General features: G+C 41.4%; 1 long non-coding RNA gene across 1 annotated transcript; it reads left to right on the top strand.

Moving 5' to 3' along the window:
- The first annotated feature begins 395 nt into the window (after window positions 1–395).
- LOC139057578 (uncharacterized) lies at window positions 396–8,657 on the top strand. The gene is made up of 3 exons (XR_011512912.1): window positions 396–849; window positions 2,332–2,468; window positions 7,589–8,657. It is a non-coding gene; the product is annotated as an uncharacterized lncRNA (long non-coding RNA).
- Window positions 8,658–9,878: the final 1,221 nt, after the last annotated feature.

The following is a 9,878-nucleotide window of genomic DNA, read 5'->3' as shown; positions in this document are numbered from 1 at the left end:
CTAGCACGAAGGTGAATTCACTCGCTGTTGCGGGTTCTATTTTGAAACGTATCGTGTGGTACGGACTGACGGACGGATGTTTTTTCTTGTTGGAGAAGTATAGAAATGCTTACGTTATAAAAAAAATCGCAGGGTTCGCGAATTTCGCGATAAGAACCAACACCAACCCACTCCTCGGCGCCCCGCGGAGCGATGCCGTCTTGATCGTCCCCTCCCAACCCCGGGAAAAGGGACACTACCTATCTCAGTTGAAGAAACGATGATGAAACGTTAACGACAAGAACGGCATCTCCTAACGAGTTGTCTTATGGCCTCTGAGATTTGCGCGCGCAGCTGGCGCGCGCGAACCTGGGAGGCCCTAATTGGCCGCTTAATAGCATAAAAAGACAAAGATAATGCCAAATGACACAGTTAAAAATTCAAACAAATAACTGATCTTAATTATACTGTTTGGGAAAAAGAAATAAAAAATTAGACAGCCGCAACACACGCCACTAAAGCCACCACCGCCGGCATAACGCGGAACCAACAGTTGGCAACATTCATTCGCGCGTCATTGCTTCGTTCGCTTCGTCTTCGCAACGAGAGCCGCCATCTTCTCGCGCCTAACGTTTTGTATGGCTTTGTTCTCTGCAATCCGCGCACGCAGCTCATCGGTGGATGCACGTCTGCTCGGCGTCGCAATGCGGCCTGCGTCATTTTTTGGTGTTCGCGCAATCGGTGTGAAGCATGTCGCATGTGAAATGTTTGGTAGAAGTGCCTCACGTCCAAGTCAAGCCGCCGTACGGGTGTATGGCTGTGCGCCCTGTTCTCGGAAGCGTCAACGGCTTTCCGGCATGCGGATTTCAGGTACGTGCAAATGCGTTTCGCCCTCCTATTGAGCTCCGGCGCAAAGCGTGCAATATTTCATGTGAAAGATGCAGTGCCCGTCATCATGGTGTGAATTTCGAGCGGCAAACGAGAACTTTGGCATTTAGAGCACACCGCGGCTGCTAAGTTAGCGTGGAAATTGTTTTACGTTGCCGTAATATGTTGCTGTCAGTCTAATCTGCGGCTTGTGGACAGCTAGCCCATTGACTTTTGCTTGTGGCAGCGATAAGTATATAAATGGAAGCGGTAATAATTTTCGAGAGCAGAGAGTTGTTTCGCTCGATGTTTGGTCGTGTTCATGGCGTTATGAAAGCTAGAAAACTAACTGGCTTTATCGTGCTTAGTTCCAACTCCAAGGGGCGTAACGTTGGCGCTGTATATGCTTGTTTTCGGTGTCACGAGTACCACTTTCATGCTTTTGTTGCATGAGAGGTAGCTGCTGCATGCCGTCTGGGCAGAATACAACAAAAGCAATTTCCTCACTTTCATACGTATGCAATGTGACGTAACAAAATTTCCAGCGTTTTATTCGGAGCGTAAATATCCAGTATAGTTTAGTAAGAAACTCGAATTCTGTCTTAGCTTAGTAGGCGTGAAACAAGTGAAACTCTTTCCTTTTTGAATTCGCCCGCAGATGCGTCATCGGGTAATTGACAGTAGCTTCGCTACGTGAGTTGTTTTATGCGCCAATATTGCCTGGTTAAGTATCCTGTTAATTTATGCCGCCGCTCGTTCATCTTGATTTTAAGCGGTTACTATCCCCGAGTACCGGACGATGCCAAACTTGTGAGGTGTAGCAAACGCGGGAAATTCAATGTGGCGTGGCTGCAAGTTCCTGTTTTTACGTTTCTTGCATTGAAAGCCAACAGAGTATCACTGATTTATTTTCCATTTCTGCTGTACTTGATCAATCTAATGTGACAACTGCATTTGCTCTTTAATGTTCTCCATTTACTGTGTATTCAGCTTGGCTGCCGTCCTCTCTTCAGAGGATGCTGCTGTGATAGCTCTTTCGTATAGCACATGCCTCTAGGCCCTTGTGTTTCAAGGGCTCTGGCGAGGCAGCAGTGCTCCAAGTAATTTTACCATCCTGTATATTTTCTATTTTGCATCATTCTTCCACGATGGATTTTAATGTTCATACTATTTGTCATTAGTCATCGCCATAATTTTATAGCACGTAGATTTTACGCACTTTACAGCGACAATTTTTAGGCCAGTTTACAGCCAAGTTACATCTTCCATAATACATCGTCAACATTACCACTTGTCATGGCCCTCTTTGGCCAAACGTGGCCCTTGCGCCATAAAACACCACACATCATCATCATCAGCTTGGCTGCCAGAAAATGCTTGAATTTCTTTCAGTATCCAAGTGACGAAATATTCCACTGACGGCCGTGTGTGAAACACGCAAGATGACAAAACTGATAGCAAAATGATGAGATATTTCTTTTATAGCGTTTGGACTCGACTTTTGGTGAGGCTGTCGATCGACCTTGGGCCTGGTGACAGCACACCCGACATCGCCAAAGTGCAGCCTATCAGTTGAGTGCCCCCGAATGGACCATCAACATCGGAAACTGAAGCAGAGCCAGGTAGGGCCAATTTTTACTTTGGAACAGAATACTGACAGCTGCCTCTTTTTTTAAGAACTAAATAACATATTTACAAACCAATCCTTTCTCTTTGTGCAGCCTACATAGAATTGTTTTTTGTTCTTATACAGACCTTCAGAAAGCAGTTCTTCTGAACCCTTTTTGCATGCACAAATAAATAAAGAGGAGTTCACTTTCTGAAGAGATGCACTGAAATGTGCGTTCGACACACAATGAGATGCAAGGTAACCAACAACTTTAAAGCGGTAAAAAAACAAGTTTGAAACAAGTTCTAACATCATAACCCGCCTTGGCATACGGATCTAAATATAACAGCAACAGAGGTGCATGCAGAGAAGTGTTTGTAAATGTTTGCAAGATATGTACATTGTCTATGAAATTGTTTTATTTACTTAGAGCTTCTTGGTGCCATGGCAGTGCAGTAAAAGCTCAAAATGATGCCCCTGCTCCTAATAAAGCACCTTTAGATATTAAAATTAAATTATGGGCTTTTACATACCAAAGTCACAGCCTGAAGTTTTGGGAACCTGGCCTTCTTTAATGTACACCTGAATATAAGTGCATAAGCGTTATTGCATTTTACCCTCATTGGAGGGCAGCTGTCATGGCCTAGATTGAAGCTGGGACCAGCATGACTGAGCAGCATGGCATCATAGTAAGTGGGCTATAACACTAGGTCAAAATGAGAAATACTGCTTAGAACTACCAACTTCTTGGCTCACAAGCACTTTGCACTAAGTTAAAGGAGTATGGAGTACTGACAGCGACTGTTTATGTACCAATTTCTTTTTAACCTGACTCCATTATTAAAGTGCGAAGCTTCAATTAGTCAGAACCAGCCTAAATTACAGAACCAGCTCAAAACACGCACCATGTATAGCTGGATTTGGACATGAAAATGGAGTCAATTCATGTCGCCGAAAATGGAGGTGGCAGTCACACTATTTCATGCATTTTGCCTAAAACATAGTCAATAATTAATCAATTTCTAAAATATTCTTTTCAAAAAGTTTTTTTTCAAGCATGAAAGGAGGAGCCAAATGGTGTTCAGGTGCACGAGCGGATAGTTGCACGGCACTTGCATGTGTTCACTGGCTTCTTTCAAGCTTGAAAGAAACATTTGTTGCACCTATTGAGCAGTAGAAAGCTGGATTGGGAATTTTTCAGGGTGCTCTACAATTTTCGCACTGACACTTTTGCTTTGAATATAATATTTGAGCAGTTAAGTAATCGTTGTTAACTAATTACCTAATTACGAAAAATGCAAGAATTGGTTTCACTTCCTCAAAACGATGGCAAACGACATTACCTTGGTGCTGTCCAGCTACGTTGCAGTTGTACATATTTAAAGCTTGCATGTGTTATACAGACCACCTGGTAATTACAAGGCATATATAGAAGTGGCTAAGTTGTGTAAGCCAGCCATGTGTAGCGAATCATGAGAAACAGCCATGTTTCTTTGACTTAAGGGCATGATAAGATTGACATGCTCGACACCTTGTATCAGTGTGTTCTGGCCTGTTCGTAGTTTAGCTACTACATAAACAATATTTCTCCACGTGTAAGCTCATATGCATCTTTCAAGTATATTGCCTCGTGTGTCCAAAATAAACCATCCTCGCGCTTCCTTCATTATGTCTTTATCTGTTGCTGTGCTAAATTTTTAACATGCAACTGCACAAATTTTCATCTAGTTTTCATGTTTCCTCGTTGTTTGGTGGCTTTATTTCTGAACAAGTTGTTTTCGTTAAACCCTGTTGCACACAGCAGTACACAGCATTTCTGCCTAGAGTGGAAATGGTTTTTTTTTTTCAGATTGACATAAATACACCTTGCCTGGGCAATGTAAGGCATTCTACATAACACTGCCATGCAATAATGTTTATATTGTATTCCAGCATCATGCAGAACTGTTTACTTACCAGATTAGAATATGTATAAGTGTTGGAAGTAACAGAACTGGAAGAAGCCAGCAGATAATGAGGCCAAGGAAAGCATACAGGAACATGTGTTAAGTTTTTTTATATGAAGTATAGAAATGATAAATTCTGGGTAAGTGAAAGTGGATTAAAAGATATCCACCTGTGGGTGGAGAACGGACCCATAACCTTCACATTACACATGTGATATACTAACCACTGTGGTACTACTGCCGTGTTCGAGCGTCGACAATCTTAGGGGCCATTGTGGACGGTTGAATGCTGCCTCGGTGGCACAGTGGTTAGTGCATCGCATGCCTAATGCAAAGGCTGTAGGTTCGTTCTCCCCCCATGCCTGGTTGTTTTTTTTTACCATTTTCTTTTCCCTTTATCATTTCTACATTTAAATAGAAAATTACAAATAAGTTTCCACGTGCCTTCCCTGGCATCTTCCAGCTGTGATTCAGAAAAATTTTGACCCTCAGTATCCTTTCTTCTCCTTTGGAAGAACAGGAGCTTCATTTTAAAAATAATGAATTCACCTTGTTCAGTATCTCAATGTGGTCTCAAATCTTATCATAGCATGTGTATTACTAAGTGAAGTTTTTGTTAAGATGATATAGCATGGGACCTAATTAGTAGCCTTTGTGTACAGATATATGACTAGTCTAATAAATAGGAGGATTTTAAGAAGCACTTCTAACATGGTCTGAGCATGTGTTTAAAAAAACTAATCTAGCATGATTTCAGGCATAACTGTTGCCCCTGAAAAATATTTGGATAATATGCATTGGCATTGTTTTTAGAGAGCACCAATACTGCTTTGATAGAGGTAGCCTCGTGGAACATGAAGCATCGCTTCTTGCTGAGTCAAGGAAATATTTGCATATCTGAGGTGCATGTGTCATAAGCTCGAATGCTGTTTAGAGGCTGCTAATAAGAAAATTACTTGACTTGCCTTCCAGAGATTGCTTCAGTAGTCTATGCTACTCCATCATAAACAATTTACCAGGGTGAACATTCACCACAGTTGGCTTTGCAATGTTTATGCAAAATACCACAATTGGTTACTAGACATGTGACTGCACTAAAACTTGAAATTAATGACCAGTAAGATTTATGGGACCAGCAAAACTTAGTTTATTACTCCAGAACAAAATGCGAGGCACTTCGGTTATTTCTGCCATAGAGTTTCTTACAGTAATTACTAGAGGGAACTCTGGCGCTGCAGTCGTACCACCATGGGAATGATGGGAAGCACATGGATTTGTCGGATAATCGTGCTTGTGAATTCAGACGTTCTTGTGGCTTCGTATATTATACGCTATATAAATCTCATTGCCGTAAATTTCAGCGCAGTCTATACTCTTCGAAGTGCAGAAGACGGCGTCAACACGCACAATTGCTATTAATTGCAACGATTGAGCTTGTCCAGGTAGCCAAATCGAAGGGCGCCAAGCGTCTCAAGGCAGTGGTATGCCCGCGATAAATTCATCAGGGCGTTGCACTCGCTTGTCGTTACATGCCTCCGTGGCTTAATGGTTTCAATATCAGACTTCTGTTCTAGAGTTCCTGTGTCTGAATCCTGTCGTCGGACGATTTTCATGTTTATTTATTTATTACACAGTATATTGTTGAGAATGACTAGTTTACAAAGTCACAAAGCCGTTTGAAGCCAAACAGATGAAGTTTAGGCAAATCCATGTACTTCCCATAATTTGCATGCTGCTACAGCCGTTCTTGTTTGATCTCCTGTGGACACTAACGTCAGAGTTCCCTCTAGTAATTATTGTATGAAACTCTGATTTCTGCGCCTCACTCGTGCAGAAGCGGCACCACACCTGCTGCGTAAACATGCACTACCTTTCGGCCAAGTGCAGGGAATGCTGTGAACTCGCCCTGTACAAAGCCTGCACTAAGTAAAACGAATCACAACGTGCAGGTGCTGCCACGTTGAACTGGTGGAATGAGGAGTGAAATTCAGCACCTCCTGAACTAGTTCAGAAAGTGCAGGTTAATCTAGTGGAGATTATATAGTAACAGAAGTTGAGTGATTCTGCGTTACATTCACGAAATATACTTCATGATACTTTTCCATTTATTTCATCAGTTATTAAGAATCCCTTTTGCATTGTTGGACAAAACTGCAGAATGCCAACATATTTTCTAGCATTCACTGGTAACAAACATGTCAAAACTTGTTCTAGTGTCTGGATTGCCGCTTTAGCCGTTAACCCCCAAGTTAATTCCGGAAAAATGCACCAAATTTTTTACGTACTCAATTTTTCGGCGTCATTCTCATTCTAAAAATATATTACTTCATTGGTCTCTGGTTAGAAATAACACAAAAATAAGAGCTGCTCTTGAGGGCAGCTTTCCCTCAATGCCGACTGTAACTCATTTTTGACAATACGAGCAGCATAACATCGGGCAGAAAGAGTGCAACTCGTCATTGGCGATATTGGCACTACCTCCAGTCACTAGTACAGCTTGGGATCAATGGTTAAATGTTGCGACTTTGTTGATGCCCAATTTTAATTCTGCAGCTGTTACACTTGGGTGTAGCATGTGTATGTACGTGTGCATGCATTAAAATGACTTCACGCTAGAGCAAAGCAACTGTAGTGCAGAGAGGCATTAGTCATCTTTATATATTTGCTTTGTAAAGATGCACTAAGTTTATTTTTTGCAGTATAGGCTTGGCGCTAATTGGCCAAAGATGCCCTTGTGGTACTAAAACCTGTCAATTAATTCGCTTTTTGCAGTAGCAGGTGCTTATTCCTTTTTCAGGATCGGTCTGTGAGTTTTAATTTGTTTTTCTTGAACTGTGCAATTTCCACTCACAGGACTGCATGTCATGTGAAGTGTTCCTTTTTCAATCAAGAATGTTGAGGTTGTGTTTGTGAAACTCGATTTCTTGCCTCAAACGAGCTTGTACAAACTGACCAAGCTGATAATTCTACCTGCTTATATATTAAATGTGTTGCGGTTATGAACCCTCATAATGAATGACACATAGTATAAAAATTTTATCTAATAAAACAATTTAATGAAATTTTTCATGTTTTTCGCGTTCGTGTTCACTTCTCTACTCTCGTGTCCTGTCTGCATGTCTCGCCTCTTTTTTTTTGCATATTAAATATCGTATAAACTTAACCATGCTTTTTTACCACAATGCAGGGGGAAAAAGCTCCGGTAACACCATGCATTCAGTATGGTGGCCCAGACGTGTATGCAAGCAACCTCCTTCATGTGGACCAAGAACTACTCTGCAGTGTCTCACAGACTTCCATGCGAAGCCCTCAACATTCTCGTCTCAGTGGAATGGCTGCCCATCTATCTGCGTGTCCATCACCAAGACGGCTAGTTGTAAAGCTCCTGTACCCGTTTAAGAAAGCTTAATGATTTTTTTTATTTAGTTTTCATGGTTGGCCCTAGAATCTTAACATTTTTGATGTTTCTAACGTTTTTACCTGGCACAAAGTGGCGCAATAACTTTAAACCAGTGTAATGTATTTAAGTGATGCTCACTCTAATGCCTATCTGGTTTTGTTTGTGTTTAAGAAATTTGAATGTCTGATGAGGTAACAGCATTTAAATTTGTCATCGTGGCTTGGTTCAATGAGCTGCTAGGAAATAAGATGCAAAACTTATCACATGCCAGTTGTAGCATTTTTGTATTCATGACTAAAGTATACACGTTTCAAAAGATGGAAAGTGGGGAAAAAAAGCCTCAAGAACATAATCATCCTAGGATTGTCATGTCCTTACAACTCTGCAATGACTAATGCCTCATGCATCTTGGGAGCACAATGGTCGCAATGCCTACAGGTATACTTGATAAGAGACTAGCTTGCAAAAATTTAGTTGAGAGTTAGCGCTCATCCTGTCTGCTTCTAGTCTGTGTCCATGCCACTTCGCGCTACAATCCAAGATCATGTTACTGTACCAACTCGCCCAACTTTTTATCCTTGTGTTAAAGACACACTCAGACTTGTTCTTACTTATGTGACCGGTTATTTTTGTGCTTTATAATAAGATGCAGTGCTTTTCGAATGAAAACGTGATATTTAGTAGTGAGGTTATTTAAAAAAACTGTTCTGCTTAAAATTTAATTGAGCAAGCCTGTGCCATTATTCGGTGCTTATGTCTTTGTATTGGTATGGTTTTACTCATCTTCCTTTTTACTTTTAAAATGTGCAAACATTATTATGTAACCATTTCTCTTGAATGAAATAAATACTTCTGACATTTCATCACAAATTTTACAATGATGTTGTTCAATTACGTAACCTTAGACTAGCTGATTGTTGTTCTGGTAGCTTAACTTACAATGCCTTTGCAATATTCAATGCAAGCACATGGTGAAAAATAAACTAAGTTATTGGGTATAAGCAGGTATCTTTCAGTAAATGGAGCATACATATATTTCAGGAAATAGTGCATGCTTATATATTGAACAGCAAGGACAGCTACACATGCAGTTTTGTTCGTAAATGCTGAAACATGATTCGACGTGGAAGCACTTTGTTCTTTGGCTTTGAGTGCTACCTTTAAGTCATGTGTCAAAGTAGTAGTAGAAGCATCCCGTGGCGATAAATGACAACTTTGATGAATAGAGGTGTAAAATGTGTGCTTAAAACGGCAAAAAACTGTTTGACAGGCAAACATATGCTTCTGTAGTACTGTACTTGTTACCGTCGCCAATCCATGCATTGCTTGTGCTCTATTGCATTCAATATGAGCTACAACAACGAGCTGTGGTGTCTTTCCCTCCTGGTCGAGCTGGTGTTGCGAAAATGTTTGACCAAGAAAAGTGGAGGTTTTTAATTATTTCTGAAATGCATGTAACTATGCTTTTGGCTGTGTGCTGTTTCCACGGGGTTATAAGTACTGGTGCACCAAGGTGCGGGAGATCCTGTGTCCTTAGTGCAGCGCGCATTGTTATTGTGCTCTGCATCCGACCGGCAGTGTACTATCACTGCAGAGGAAGATTACGAAAAGCATGGCCTGTGTGCCTTGCTGCAATGGTGAAACCTTCAATTGTTTGCCTGAAAGGGTCGCACGTTATGCTACCACATGACGGACCAGAAGCGCAATATGACGACGCCTCACAGATTCTGGCTCATACTGAACAAGGTAGTACCGTAGCTAAGGCTAGGCAGCATTCACAACAGCTAGTCTGCCCATTAACTACATGGCTGTAGTGAACGCTAAAATACTTGCAGGGATAACACCCTTTTGGAAGCGTGTTGTCCATGCTACACCCATATTGAAAGGGTGGTGCCTCTGTTACACCCCATATAGAAAGGGTGTTGTTAGCTTTACACCCATAGGCGAGGTGACGTCATATTAACACCCCTTCTCTTGTAGGGTGTTAATTTGCACCCTTTGCTTGAGGTGTAGCAATACACCCAAAAGGGTGTCACCCATGGGACAAGGCATTTACACCCTTAAGGGTGTTAAAATT

Source organism: Dermacentor albipictus, chromosome 3 (genome assembly GCF_038994185.2).
Source record: "Dermacentor albipictus isolate Rhodes 1998 colony chromosome 3, USDA_Dalb.pri_finalv2, whole genome shotgun sequence".
Lineage (NCBI taxonomy): Eukaryota > Metazoa > Arthropoda > Arachnida > Ixodida > Ixodidae > Dermacentor > Dermacentor albipictus.
This window is presented reverse-complemented; position numbering and strand designations above follow the sequence as displayed.